The sequence below is a fragment of the Juglans microcarpa x Juglans regia genome, chromosome 7S, assembly GCF_004785595.1.
Source record: "Juglans microcarpa x Juglans regia isolate MS1-56 chromosome 7S, Jm3101_v1.0, whole genome shotgun sequence".
NCBI lineage: Eukaryota > Viridiplantae > Streptophyta > Magnoliopsida > Fagales > Juglandaceae > Juglans > Juglans microcarpa x Juglans regia.
The window spans coordinates 4,812,847-4,827,232 of record NC_054607.1 but is presented as its reverse complement, the minus strand read 5'-3'; the positions used below and the strand labels follow the sequence as shown (position 1 = coordinate 4,827,232).

The window sequence follows — 14,386 nt, the reverse complement described above, 5'->3', positions numbered from 1 at the left end:
TAATAGAATAGAAATCTTGCTATGTGTATGTAATTGAATGATCTATTTCTTTTTCGAGAAAGAACAGACACATCATATTTATAGATATTATTGCATTTAATATTCTTATATATGTAGATCAGTGAGTAGTGGACGGTGTAGATGCACCACCATTATTCAAAACTATGTCTATTTTCTCTTAGTTTAAAGAATGGAACAGATAAATTAATTTAAAATCTAATACAATAATTCGTTCCAATTAACTACCCTCAAGTTTGACCAAACTCAGTATATAAATTTGTACGTATGGGGGAAACAAACCAAGTCATGAACCAAGCTCATTTCTACGTGAACGGTGAAAGACAAAGAAGACTAGCTAGGGCCATGGAGGAGATCAAGTTTGATGCAGCAAAGATATTCATTGCCGTTGCATTTCTTGCTTTCGCCCGACTGTTGGTACGCCTGTATAATGAACTGGTGCTGAAGCCTGACAGGCTTCGATCTGCACTGAGAAAGCAAGGCATCACTGGACCACCGCCGACTTTGCTACTCGGAAATATTTGGGAGATAATGAAGGCCCGATCCACCAAAGTTAAAGCTCCTGCCGGAGAAATCCCGGTCTCCCACAACTGTGCTGCTCTCATCTTTCCATTCTTTGAGCAATGGAGGAAACAATATGGTGTGTATCCATCACCTTGCAATATCCTATATATTTATCTCAAATTCTCATGAGTTTGATCTCATCATGTTATGAAAGAAGATTGATCATTGAGATTAAATTTTATAAGTTTTTGTGAAAATTACGATTTGATAGATTTGGATAAAGAAAGCACTGTATGATAAATATTTAAAAATATATATATTGAAGATGAAATTAATATTTATAAAAAAAAAAAAAAAAGACTTTGTGAATTCATGTCTGGCCTCGTGGGTGGTCCAGAAAGGATGGAATTGAAGCTATGAAAGTGAGGAGAAAATCCCTCAACACTTAATGGTTGTCAAACATGCAGAAGTAAGCTAGCTAGATCTTTTATTTGCTGTATGTTTTATGTTTAAGCAGGTGATTTATTTGTGTTTTCTCTGGGTACCTCACCAAAAATATTCATAAACGAACCTGGCATTTTGAGAGAGATAACCACATGCACATCCTTGGACTTTGGGAAACCATTGGAACAGCAAAAAGAGCTTGGTCCTTTGCTAGGTCAGGGCATTATCACTTCAAATGGGGCCGTATGGACCAGGCAGAGCAAAATCTTTGCTCCTGAGTTTTACATGGAGAAGGTCAAGGTATGATCATTTTAGCAAACATTAAATAATATTGTTGTAAAATAAGTTTATAAACCATCATGTAATTAACTTAGTTTTATAAGATTTCTTTGTAAATCTAGCAATTTTCAATAGAGATACGCACAAGTAGATTGTGATCTTAAACCCATGTAGGGAATGATAAACATAATTACTGAGTCGACCACCCCACTGCTAAACTCATGGAAGAGTAGGATTGAGACTGAGGGTGGAACTGCAGACATACACATCGACGATGACCTGAGAAGTTTCTCTGGTGATGTGATCTCAAGAGTCTGTTTTGAAAGCAACTATGCACAGGGAGAAGAGATTTTCCTAAAACTAAGAGCTCTACTAGGAGTCATGTCCTTGAAAGATTTGTCTCTTGGGATACCTGGCTTAAGGTGCGAGGATTCTTTCATGAGTTCTTTCTTTTATTTTATCCAAAAAAAGGACGGTTCTCAAATTTACTAAAAATAAATGATGTTATTTCTAAAATTATATCATTGCTTACAAAGCCCTTTAAAGCAACAACTTGGACATTCACTTTACATGCATGTTACAGGTACCTTCCCACGAGAAGCAATAGGGAAGGATGGAGGTTACAAAAGGAAGTCCGCAGTTTGATACTAGAGATAGTCAAGAAGAGACAAAAAGCCTCTGATCATGAGAAGGATTTTCTTCATATGGTTCTTGAGGGCGCTAAGAATAGTAACCTGAGCAAGGAGGCTGCCGAAAGTTTCATTGTTGACAACTGCAAGAACATATGGCTGGGTACGAGACCACTGCAGTTTCTGCCGCATGGTGCCTCATGCTCTTAGCTTCAAATCAAGAATGGCAAGACCGTGTCCGTGCTGAGGTTCTCGACATCTGCCAAGGTTGTACACCTGATGCTGATATGCTTCGTAAGATGAAACAGGTAATCATATAAATTTGAATTAACATAACATCCTATGATATGGAATAGGTACTATGCGTATGTATTTTGAGATTACTTATAATAATTACTCCTTGTGCAAACCGTATCTGAATCTATTAGCACAAAGAGTAAAGAATGCATTTCTAAGCACAAACTGAATTCAATATGGATATGCAGCTAATGATGGTAATACATGAATCTTTGCGTCTTTATCCACCCGTCTCCGTGATGACTAGGGAGGCCTTGAAGGACATGAAATTGGGGGACATTAATATCCCAAAGGGTGTCAACATTTGGACAGTGTTGTTGACATCGCATACTGATCCAGAAATATGGGGACCAGATTCCTTAAAGTTCAACCCAGCTAGATTTGCAAATGGAGTTAATGGTGCTTGTAGTCATCCGCACTTATACATGCCATTTGGATTTGGGCCCCGCGTGTGTGTTGGGCAGCACTTGGTCATGGTCGAACTCAAGATACTGATAGCACTACTTCTCTCCAATTTCTCTTTCTCCCTCTCCCCAAAGTAAAGCCATGCACCTACTCTTAGGATGGTCTTAGAACCTGAAAATGGAGTAGATCTCTTGGTGAAGAAGTTGTAAGCTATATATTATATATATGCCTCGTGATTGGGTTGGTTCGATATCTACAATGAAAGTGAAAATAAAATTCACGTACGTTGTTCTTGTTTTTGTTTCTTTGTGTAATAAGTGCTAACTTTCTGTCGTGGAAATTGTCTCACCTGATGTGACAACAGGTAGACTTTGAAGCCCGAAGTGAAGTTATATCTGTGCACAACATGTGAAATAGTTGTGGATTTCTGAATGAGAAGATGTTATACCTGTTGTTATATATTCGCTTAAATTTTAGAGCAGTGGCTTAGCACTTACCACAAAAAATAACGGGGACACATGGCTATGACACAAAGCCTAAAATTAAGGCATTTCAATTCCTCCCAATATTACCTTTCCTCTCGTGCTAGTACGCCAAAGCCCTGCAGTTCCTCCGCCCCTGCTTCCATCTTTCTCGTGCGCGCACGCTCGCCCCGGAAAGCCTGCTTTGTCGGGGTCGGCAAAGGCCAGTGCCTAACCAGGCTAAACTGCCGCAACGAGGATCAATGATGGAGTGGGCTTTTGGTTTTCATGGGGTGGAAACATGCAAAGTGAAGACGCTGATCCCAATAGAGTAGAGCTTGGCAGGTCATGGCACGGGCAGCAATGCCAACGTGCGTGCAACCATGGCCTCGCTAGCCTCAAAAATATGATATGACATGGGTTATTAGTTGGAAGTGTGCTAAGAGTTCAAGTAAATTTGACGCAAGGATGATGCTGTTCATATATATGATTTTATATATGTTTTAATCATTTTAAGCGACTTTTAATAATAATTTTGTATTTATATATTTAAAGAAACTATTCTTCTTATATTTTTAACTTTTAAGAAACAATACCACACAGGCCGATTTGGATGACTCTGTGAGTGGCCCTATGGTCCACCACGCATGGTTGGCCATTTTTTTTAGTTTTTATTCACATTTTATCATTTTCTTTGTTGTTTCTGATTTTTTTCTATTATTAAGTTCACCATTTGATTTTTTAATCTTTTCACTATCTAATTTTGGTTATTTTTTTATTTTATTTTTTAAGAAAAAAATATAGTCTAGCTATGAGTTGTTGTTTTGTTTCTACATTTTTAAAACAAAAAATTAAATTTTTTGTGATTTAATTTATAATATAGTTGATTTTTTAAAAAATATTTTTTAAAAAATATTTTATATATGGTAATTTTTTTTTTTTATTTTAGTTTGTAATTTGAATCATTTTGGTTTTTCGAAAAGGTTTTATTTGATGAGTTTTGATTTTGTTTCTAATTTTTAAGGATCTTTTTTTAAAATTTTTGTGTTTATATTTCTAATTGAGTTGATTTTTTATATTTTATTTTTATATATTTTCAACATTTCGTATTGACTGGGCATGCTAATAGTACTACATATGTGACACGTGCCGGTTCGTGATTAGCCATGATGTGATGAATAAGTGCTACATCTTTAAATTTTCAATAACGAATTAATGAAATCTAAATAGAGATATAATTATGATATATGAGTATTTCGTGAAGGCTTTTTTAGAAGAAAATCATTAACCCTAAGGACAAACTTTTTTCTATCATAAAATTGTAACGCCCCGCACCCGCAAGGGCCGGAGAAATACTACCTGTCACTTACAAACCTGTCTCTCCAAGCACTTAAAACTCCAAGGACTTCATGATTAGCACACAAACTCATATTTTTTCAATAACCATAATACAAACTCTATAAGTCATCATTACAAAAAACATAAACCAAAGGGGGGGTCCACAATCTCCCAATAATCTCGATAAAATTAAACAATATATCTTTAGGTCTCAATAGGTCCAAACAACATAAGGTACTTCAATTACTCAAGTTAAATCCATCTACTAACAATGGTACTCTTAGGTACCCAACTTTCCATCCATATCTAGCTAGCTTCAATTCTATTCCTGACCCCCTGCTGGGAAATCAATGTCATCTGAAAATATATGAAGATAAGGGGTAAAAAGGTAATATTTCCTACTATTAGAATAACGTGAGTTACATATATATATATATATATATATATATATATATATATACACACATATGTGCACCATAAAAAGAAAACTCCACACAGTGTAGCTGAAGCACTTACGGAGAAGAGGCGGGGGCACGACGACGTGGAGCTGGTGGTTGGCTATGGCGGAAGGGGTCGCGCTTGGTCACTGGCTGCGAGAGCAAGAGAGAGAGACGAGTAAGAGAGGCACACTGTGAGAGAACGAGGGAGAGACCGAGAGAAAAGGAACTCCAACCGGAAATGGCGTGAGCTTACCGGGGGCTAGAGGCGGCGTGCGGCAGTCTGGGATGATGGGAAGTCCTCGCCGGCAGTTTCTGTGGAGGCATAGCGTGGAGGAGCTCACGATAGAGGGTGATTGCAGCGGCTTGGAACTACTCTGTTTTTGACAACTAAAACAGAGTATGTCGGGGCTGCAACCAAGGCTATGGTGTTGGGTGTCAGCACCGTGTGGCTGGGCACGGTGGACCGAGGGTGGTGCGACGACAGCTTGCGGTGGCTTTGTACGGCTGAGCATGGTGAGGACCAGACTAAGCTTCACGGTGATGGGTGAAGACCGGATGGCTTGGGGTGGCAGTTTACCAGGTGCAACCCGAGCCTTCGGTTTGGTGTTTAGCAGAGCAACGATGGCCTTCTGCGAAGAGGAGAACGAGCGGCGCTTAGTCTAGGGTTGAAGATGTTTAACATATATATAAGATAAAAGTAGTAAAGAGATAAAACCTAGAGGGAAAAATGATGAACGGACATGCATGAAAATAGAAAAGAAACTGGACGGGAACTTGTGCAACGAATGGCGTGAACCCGGGCGAGCGATTCTGGAAACGTGAACCACGTGCATGGATGGTAGTGGCTGGGTCTTACATTCTCCCCCTTATAAAAATTCTGTCCTCGGAATTTGTTATAAAAAGTCAAAATTCGCATCGAAGAGTTGTGGGTACTTATCTCGCATTTCTTCCTCCAACTCCCATGAAGCTTCACTAATAACATGATTTTTCCACAACACTTTAACAAAAGGGATAGTTCAAGTCCGTAGCATTTGCTCTTTCCTTTCCAAAATCCGAACTGGTTCTTCCGCATAAGTCATATCCTCCTGAATCTGAAGTGGTTCATAGTCAATAACGTGCATCAGGTCGGGAACATATTTCCTCAACATGGATATATGAAATACATTATGCACTCCCGCAAGTGTTGGAGGAAGTGCTACTCTGTAAGCCACTGGTCCAATCCGGTCAAGAATCTCAAATGTCCTAATATATCTTGGCCTCAACTTGCGCTTCTTTCCAAATCTTATAATTCCTTTCGTCGGTGCTATTCTAAAAAATACTTTATCTCCAACCTCAAACTCTAATTGGCGGCGACGCTTGTCTGCATAACTCTTTTGTCGGCTTTGAGCTGCTTTCATTCTTGCCCGAACGATATCTATCTTCTCTGTAGTCTGCTGAATAATCTCTGGTCCCAAAAGTTTCCTTTCACCTACTTCATCCCAATACAATGGAGATCTACACCTTCTGCCATACAAAACCTCATAGGGTGCCATTCCAATGCTAGCCTGGAAACTATTATTATAGGCAAACTCGACCAACGGTAAATGTTGCATCCAAGTTCCCTTAAAATCCATCACACATGCCCTCAACATGTCTTCCAAGATTTGAATAGTTCTTTCTGACCGTCCATCTGTCTGAGGGTGAAATGCAGTACTGAAACTTAACTCAGTACCCATTGCCTCCTGTAAGTTTCGCCAGAACTTGGAGGTGAAACGAGGGTCTCTATCCGACACAATGGATACAGGTACCCCATGCAACCTCACTATCTCCCCCACATACAACTCAGCTAGTTTGTCCAATTTATAAGAGACTTTAATGGGTATAAAATGAGCAGCTTTTGTTAAGCGATCCACGATCACCCATATAGCATCTTGTCCGCTCAATGCTCTCGGTAGGCCTGTCACAAAGTCCATGGTGATATGCTTCCACTTCTACTCTGGGATCTGGAGTGGTTTTAATAACCCTGCTGGTCTCTGATGCTCCGCCTTCACCTGTTAGCAAGTTAGGCATTGTTCTACAAATTTAGCAATTTCTCTTTTCATACCATTCTATCAAAAAGATTCTCTCAAGTCCCGATACATCTTGGTACTCCCTGGGTGAACTGTGTATAAAGAACGGTGTGCTTTTTCAAGAATTACCCTTTTCAGTTCTTCATTAGCTGGCACGCATAATCTACCTCTAAATCTTAACACTCCATCCTCGGAAACGCTAAAGTCAGATCTGTCCTCGTTCCCGACTTCTTCCATTAGCTTCACCAACCCTAAATCCACCTTCTGAGCAGCTTTAATTCTATTTATTAAGGTTGGTTGAACTATCAAACTGGCCAAGAAAGTACTTGTATCACTAGTGATAACCTCAATACTAGCTCTTTCTAGGTCCATTAACAACCTATGTTGAGTGGTAAGGGCTGCAACTGCTGGTCCCACAGACTTCCTACTTAAGGTGTCGGCTACAACATTAGCTTTGTCTGGGTGATAGTTGATGGTGCAGTCATAATCCTTGATCAACTCGAACTATCTCCTCTGCCTCATATTTAATTCTTTTTGGGTGAAGAAATATTTCAAACTCTTGTGATCTGTATAAATCTCGCACTTTTCCCCATACAGATAGTGTCTCGAAATCTTAAGTGCAAAAATGACTGCCGCAAGCTTCAGATCATGCGTGGGATAATTCTGCTGGTACGCTTTCAGTTGGCGTGAGGCGTATGCAATAACCTTCCCATGTTGCATCAGTACGCACCCCAAACCAAGCCTTGATGCATCGTTATAAACTACAAATCCCCCTCTAGCCATGAGGACTGTTAACACCGGAGCCGTCACTAATCTCTGTTTCAACTCCTAGAAGCTTCCTTCACACTTTGTTGTCCATTCAAACTTATTATTTTTCCTGTGAGTGATGTGAGAGGAACTACTATCTTGGCGAAACCGTCAATGAATCGACGATAATAACCTGCCAATCCCAAGACACTTCTAACCTCATGCACATTCTTCGGCGTCGGCCAATTAACCACTGCCTCCATTTTTCCCGAGTCCACTAAAATGCCATCTTTCGAAACTACATGCCCCAAAAATGAGATTGAATTAACCCAAAATTCACACTTCTTCAATTTAGCAAACAACTTTTTATCTCTGAGTGTCCCAAGTACCAAGCCTCAAATGTTCCTCATGCTCGGATTTGCCTTTGGAGTATACCAATATATCATCAATAAAAATAACTACAAACTTATCCAAAAATTCATGGAACACCCTATTCATCAAATCCATGAATACTGCTGGGGCATTAGTCAGGCCAAAAGGCATGACCAAAAACTCATAATGGCCATAACGAGTCCTGAAAGCTGTCTTAGCTACGTCCTCTGCTCTGATCTTCAATTGATGGTAACCCGATCGAAGATCAATCTTTGAAAATACATGAGCGCCCTGGAGCTGATCAAACAAATCCTCTATACGGGGTAGCGGGTACTTATTCTTTATGGTCACACGATTAAGTTCCCTGTAGTCAATATACATCATCATCGATCCATCCTTCTTCTTCACAAAGAGGACTAGAGCTCCCCAAGGTGATATACTGGACCTGATAAAACCCTTATCCAACAGGTCTTGTAATTGTTCCTTGAGTTCCACTAACTCCGATGGTGCCATCCGATAAGGAGCTTTTGAAAGGGGTGCCATGCCTGGAACTAGTTCGATAGTAAACTCTACTTCCCGCTCGGGCGGAAGTCCAGGTAAATCTTCTGGGAAAACCTCTGGATATTCTCTCACCATAGGTATCTGCTCTAACTTCAACTCCTCTTTTGGTGCTTCGACCATGCAGGTTAAGAATCCCTGACAACCATCTCGTAACAATTTCCCAACTTGAACGGCAGATATGATGGGTGGATGCATCCTCACTTTTGAACCTGTGAACCGAAATTCACTTTCTTTTGGGGGCCTAAAAATCACTTCCTTTTTAAAACAGTCTATGTTGGTGTGGTAGCAAGCCAACCAATCCATACCCAAAATTATATCAAACCCAATCCTGTTAAACACTATCAAATCTGCTGACATCAATCTTCCTTCAATTGATAAAGGACACCCTGGTAGAAACTTGTCACAGACTACCGAATTTCCTGTTGGGGTCGCAACCACTAACTTGGACTTTAACTTTTCGGTTTCTAAGGTGCAAAATTGAGCATAAGTCATGGAAACAAACGAATGTGTTGCTCCCGAATCAAATAACACAGTGGCATTATTAGAAAACAAAGAAAGAGTACCTGTGGTCACAATCAACATCATTTATGAACTAAAATTTTGAAATCTTAACCTCAATCCACAAATTAATATCTTAAAACATAACAAAGAAGTCATACCCGTGATCACATCATTCCTATCCTCAGCCTCTCCAGGTGTCAGAGCAAAAACCCTTGCAGGCATAGTAGTGCGCTGGATGTTGCCTCGCGCTATCCCTTCTGTCCTAGGTGGTGGTGGTGGCCTGTTGCTATCCAATCGCAAAGGGCAGTCCTTGAGATAATGGCCCAATTTGCCACAATGGTAGCATAGTCCCGCTTCCTTCATGCATACTCCAGTATGTACTCGGTTGCAAGTTCTACATTGATATGCTTGTTGGGTGCCCTGAACCATCCTTTTTCCCGAGCTACTACCTTCATTTCTCTTTTTCCACACTCCTTGGTCCATACCAGAATGAGGCCTCGATGAAATAGTCATCTTCCTCTGATCGTGCAATGCAGCGCTTCTTTGAAGGCTTAGCTAAAAAACTATGGCCTTATCTACCAATTCTGAGAAATTCGGAATCTGGAAGCCCACTACTCGTTCATAAAGTTTTTTATTTAGCCCTTGTTCGAATTTACGCGCTTTCTTTTCTTCGTCAGGAATCAGATACGCAGCAAAACGGGATAATTCAATGAATCTAGCTGCATATTGGTGCACCGTCATGGATCCCTGCACCAGAGTGGCAAATTCCATTGCCTTATCCTCTCGAGCCGAGCTTGGGAAAAATCGCTCAAGAAAAATCTGCTTAAAATGTGGTCAACTGACTATTTATGTTCCCCCTACTTCTCGGATAGTTCTTTCTGAGATCCACCATCTTTTTGCCTCACCGGTCAGTTTGAATGTTGCATATGCCACCTTTTGTTCATCTGTGCAGGTTAACACCCGCAATATCTCTTCAATATCTTGCACCCAATCTTTAGCTAGGGTTGGTTCGCCTTTGCATCAAATGAAAGGGGGTGCATCCGATTGAACTGTTCTATGCTACCACCTCATTCATTAAAGTTGCGTTGGCGACCCACGGAATTTTGCGCGAGATCGTCTATTAACTGATGAGCTGCTGCTCGTAGTACTTCAGAAGCACTCGGGTTTGCTCCCCTTTTGCTCTCGTTCACATTCAAATCCGACATACTTCGTTCTCGACGACGAGGTGGCATCCTGTAATAAAGACAAAAGAAGTATGCGCAACAGTAGTAATGATTAATCTCCAAAATCTAAAACTTTAACACCATCAAATCTATTTAATAAAAGTCTTCAAAATCAAACCAAACCACAAACAACATGAATTCAACTCATAGACCTACAAAATCCTACACATCAAAATCATTCCTAAAGTTTGTAAATTGTAAGACCTCGAATACTTATGATATTCTTCCATATAGTCTGCCCCACTATCACATCCAATCTAAAAATGATTCCTTAAAGCCTATCTATACTCCAAAGTCATACACTTTATAGTCTGCAGAATCTCAAACCTGGCTCTGATACCAACTGTAACGCCCGCACCCGGAAAGGATGGAGAATTACTACCTGTCACTTACAAACCTGTCTCTCCAAGCACTTAAAACTCCAAGGACTTCATGATTAGCACACAAACTCATATTTTCCCAAAAACCATAATACAAACTCTATAAGTCATCATTACAAAAAACATAAACCAAATGGGGGTCCACAATCTCCCTATAACCTCGATAAAATTAAACAATATATCTTTAGGTCTCAATAGGTCCAAACAACATAAGGTACTTCAATTACTCAAGTTAAATCCATCTACTAACAATGGTACTCTTAGGTACCCAACTTTCCATCCATATCTAGCCAGCTTCAATTCTATTCCTGACCCCCTGCTGGGAAATCAATGTCATCTGAAAATATATGAAGATAAGGGGTAAAAAGGTAATATTTCCTACTATTAGAATAACGTGAGTTACATATATATATATATATATATATATATATACATATGCGCACCATAAAAAGAAAACTCCACACAGTGCAGCTGAAGCACTTACGGAGAAGAGGCGGGGGCACGACGACGTGGAGCTGGTGGTTGGCTACCGCGGAAGGGGTCGCGCTTGGTCACTGGCTGCGAGAGCAAGAGAGAGAGACGAGTAAGAGAGGCACACGGTGAGAGAACGAGGGAGAGACCGAGAGAAAAGGAACTCCAACCGGAAATGGCGTGAGCTTACCGGGGGCTAGAGGCGGCGTGCGGCAGTCTGGGATGATGGGAAGTCCTCGAGTTTCTGTGGAGGCACAACATGGAGGAGCTCACGATGGAGGGTGATTGCATCGTCTTGGAACTGTTCTGTTTTTGACAACTAAAACAGAGTATGTCGGGGCTGCAACCAAGGCTATGGCGTTGGGTGGCAGCACTGTGTGGCTGGGCACGGTGGACCGAGGGTGGTGCGACGACAACTTGCGGTGGCTTTGTACGGCTGAGTACGATGGTGAGGACCGGCCTAAGCTTCACGGTGATGGGTGAAGACCGGATGGCTTGGGGTGGCAGTTTACCAGGTGCAACCCGAGCCTTCGGTTTGGTGTTTAGCAGAGCAACGATGGCCTTCTGCGAAGAGGAGAACGAGCGGTGCTTAGTCTAGGGTTGAAGATGTTTAACATATATATAAGATAAAAGTAGTAAAGAGATAAAACCTAGAGGGAAAAATGATGAACGGACATGCATGAAAATGGAAAAGAAACTGGACGAGAACCTGTGCAACGAATGGCGTGAACCCGTGCGAGCGATTCTGGAAACGTGAACCACGTGCATGGTCTTACAAAAAAGGTCATACCCAATGAATCTATGAGTAATATTTCATATTTTAAAGGAAAAGATATTCCTTATTAGAACTACAACAAGAATTCCAGAGTTTACTTGACAAAGGGTTTATTCGCGAGAGCCTTTGCCCTTGCGCAGTGCTCGCCCTACTCACGCTTGAAAAGGACTGTAGCTGGCACATATGCATAGACAATCAGGCCATCAATAAAATTACAGTAAAGTACCGATTCCCTATCCCTCGCTTGGACAATATGCTAGATGTGTTGCATGGTGTGCAAATTTTTTCTAAGATTGACTTGCGAAGTGACTACTATCAAATTTGACTACACCCCAACGATGAGTGGAAAACAACTTTTAAGACAAAGGATGGGCCTTTCAAGTGGCTAGTGATGCCATTCGGACTGACAAACACCCCCAGTACATTCATGTGGGTAATGACACAGCTTTTACGGCGTTCTTGTGTACAGCTACGATTATTCTACCCACTTAGACCACCTTCGCCAAGTACTACAAGTTCTACAATTCGAGAATTTTTCCATCGACCCAAAGAATTACGCAGCATTTCTCATATTTATCATCTTTGACCAAGGGGTCTCTACTGATCCATCGAAGGTACAAGCTATTCGAGATTGGCCCACTCCAACGAACGTACACGAAGCACGTAGCTTCCATGGGCTTCCTTCATTCAACAGGCGTTTCATTCGAAACTTCAGCAGTATCATGGCTCCCATTACTAAGTGCACAAAGAAGGGGTCATTTTATAGACCACGATTGCGGAACAGGCATTCCAGACCATCAAACAGAATCTCACCATGGCCTCTGTTCTACTGCTACCAAATTTTGAGCAACCATTCAAAGTTGCTTGCGATGCATCTCACATAGGTATTGGTGGCGTACTTAGCCAACATGGCCATCCCATTGCCTTCTTCAGCGAGAAGCTCAATGAAACCCGACGCCACTACTCAACCTATGATCTAGAATTTTATGCACAAGTGCAAGCGTTGTGACACTGGAGACATTACCTCATCCACAGGGAATTCATACTCTACACAGATCATGATTCCCTACGACATCTCCAAACTCAGAAACACTTGAGTGCCAAACATGCTCATTGGGTAGACTTCCTCCAGCAGTTCTCCTTTGTACTCAAACATAAGGCTGGGTCTGAAAATAAAGTTGCCGATGCCTTGAGCCGTAAGGCTACTCTACTTGCCACCCTCACGGTGACCATGACTGGGTTTGACGCCATCAAAATGAAATACCAAGCTGACCCCAAGCTGGGAGCGATCTATACTGCATTGCAAGTAAGGTGATTAATGGTCAATTATGTGATATTAATACTCTTAAATATTTTGGGTTAAAAGAGCTTTATGTGTTAAAATAAGAGTATTAATTAGATAATATGAATTAATCTTGTTTGGCATGTGAAATGATTTTTTTTTTTTTGTCTCTAATTAAATTCAGATGGGCTCAAGGAGTTAGTTTGGAAAGAAGTCATCATAAAAAGACCCATGTACAAGGGTTGAAGTCCATGAGGATTCCTAGAGTTGCAACCAAATTTAATTTAGAAAGGCCACATGCAGAATGAAATGGGGCCACAAGTCTCATGAATCATGACTTACGCCTCAAGAGTTGGGAATTGGTGGGTGCGCCTGATGCCTATGTGCGGCAGTAGTGGAACGTACAAATAAAATGGGGAGCACGCCTACGTGCTGCAGCGAGGAGATGGATGCCCGAAACGCAGAAAACCTAGGGACCACGAGAATCCGTTACTCCAAGAGAGAAAGAATGAGCAAAGAATCCGAGTATAAAAGGAAGAGAAATTTTTGGATGAAGGGGTTAGCTAGTTTTTACAGTTTTATTTTCCTTAGACTTTCCCTTTTTAGTTTTCTTTACTTTCGTCGACGAGATTCATTTTTTATTTTTCTGGGATTTATTTTGATTCTTCTTTCAGACAGTGTGAGTTCTCAGTTTCATTTTTAGCATTTCTTGTTCAATTTTGGACAGAGTGTTTTCTTGAGAAGCTAACTTTTGCATTCTAGGGTTTAAACTATTTGAGTTTCTTTTGCTCTCAGATTTTGTGATGGCTTTATTTAGATTAGATTTTGCTGTTAGAAATACCATGTGTAGCTAATTTCTGAAACTTGGGTTGTGGAATGAGACTTGATTTATTTAGGGTTCCAGTTTAATGCAATATTTTGTTGATAAATGTTTATTTCACTTGTTGCTAGTCGGATTCGAATGGAAAATAGATTGTAGCTCTTGCTCTTGATTTGTTGTTGACGTAAAGCACAACGAAAGCTTGAAAATTATCAAGGCTTCTCTTAGTTGTTTGTTAATGTGTGTTTGGCTAGTAAAGTAGTGAATTCCTTAGAAACATATTACAAAACCTGAGCATAACTCATTTTTATCTTTTGTTTATCAATGCCTTGATTGGGTTGTTAATCGAAAAAATTATCTAGGAACCGAAATAAAAAGTCTCATACCCATC

At 40.6% G+C, this 14,386-nt stretch overlaps 1 pseudogene; it reads left to right on the top strand.

The window, feature by feature from the left end:
- The first annotated feature begins 363 nt into the window (after nt 1-363).
- On the top strand, nt 364-2,785 carry LOC121240411 (annotated as a pseudogene).
- The last annotated feature ends 11,601 nt before the right edge of the window (nt 2,786-14,386 follow it).